Source organism: Seriola lalandi, unplaced genomic scaffold (genome assembly GCF_002814215.2).
Source record: "Seriola lalandi dorsalis isolate HSWRI2012SDOR001 ecotype SW California unplaced genomic scaffold, Sedor1 jcf7180002047258, whole genome shotgun sequence".
Classification (NCBI taxonomy): domain Eukaryota; kingdom Metazoa; phylum Chordata; class Actinopteri; order Carangiformes; family Carangidae; genus Seriola; species Seriola lalandi.
The window spans coordinates 1,346-2,603 of record NW_019517821.1 but is presented as its reverse complement, the minus strand read 5'-3'; the positions used below and the strand labels follow the sequence as shown (position 1 = coordinate 2,603).

The 1,258-nt window shown below is 42.7% G+C and overlaps 1 pseudogene; it reads left to right on the top strand.

Annotated features, from left to right (window-relative positions):
* The first annotated feature begins 64 nt into the window (after window positions 1-64).
* LOC111648773 (inhibitor of growth protein 2 pseudogene) lies at window positions 65-1,048 on the top strand (annotated as a pseudogene).
* Window positions 1,049-1,258: the final 210 nt, after the last annotated feature.

Sequence of the window (1,258 nt, the reverse complement as noted above, 5' to 3'; positions counted from 1 at the left end):
AGAAAGGCCAAACTACAGCTTGCCACTTTATATAACTTTACAGAATATAACTATATATAACTTGAATGAATGTTCTTTGTTTCAGGTGGAGTTGGTTGAAAACCGAACACGACAAATAGACTGGCATTCTGAAGTTCTCCTTTCCTCTCAAGAAGTCCCAGAGAGCCACGTTCCCACAGCAACATCCATGACAACCACTGCAACATCCATGATGTCCTCATCATCAGCCACCATCACTCCAGGCAAACCTGGCCACCATGATAAGAAGCGTGATGAGGTTACCCCAGGCTCAGGTGGCACAGACAAGGCTGGTGGAAAACGCTCAAGACGTCAGAAAAATGGGGAAAGTCGGGAAAGTTACGGGGGTCTGGATCACGCCGAGGAAGTGGGAGTGGGGGCATCCCGGGAAAAACGTGCCAAAACATCTTCTAAGAAGAAGAAACGGTCAAAAGGAAAGTCTGAGAGAGAAGTGTCACCTCCAGACCTGCCCATTGATCCAGATGAGCCAACATACTGCCTGTGTGAGCAGGTGTCCTATGGCGAGATGATTGGCTGCGATAACGATGAATGTCCTATTGAGTGGTTTCATTTCTCCTGTGTTGGGCTCCATCATAAGCCCAAGGGAAAGTGGTACTGCCCCAAATGTAGAGGTGAGAATGAGAAGACCATGGACAAGGCCTTAGAAAGGGCCAAGAAGGAGAGGGCATACAACAGGTAGCTTGCTCTGCCTGGCCCAATGAACACTACTGCATAAAGATTTTATGTCTCCGTTTCCATTTACTGTTAACACTGTTTAAAACAGTAATGAATTGACAAGAGGGATCTTGTACATAGTTATTTTTGTAATTGCTGCATAGCTGAGAAACAAAATTGCTCCATCTCAGTTGGGATTATTTGTAAAGAATTGACACAGTACAGTACAATACAACCTGCATGTTTGTAACCAGCTGTCCTGCACTTACACCCCCCTTGTTTTCATCATGCATGCGACATCACCCACTCCATTATATATGCTCAATTAACAAATAAAACATTTCTAAACAAAGAAGACTCTATCTTTAACATCTCAGAGGATGAAGTGAAGAATTTAAATCTAAAGTAAGATAAATGTGATATAATACAGTGTACTGTAGCTCTCTACCCCCTATATAGTAATCAATCTGTTGTTAACTCTGAAGTAAACGGTAAAGATTTTGCATTACCACTGATGTGAAGGGTCACATTTTGGGATTATGAACATTAAGTAGGGTACATGTCA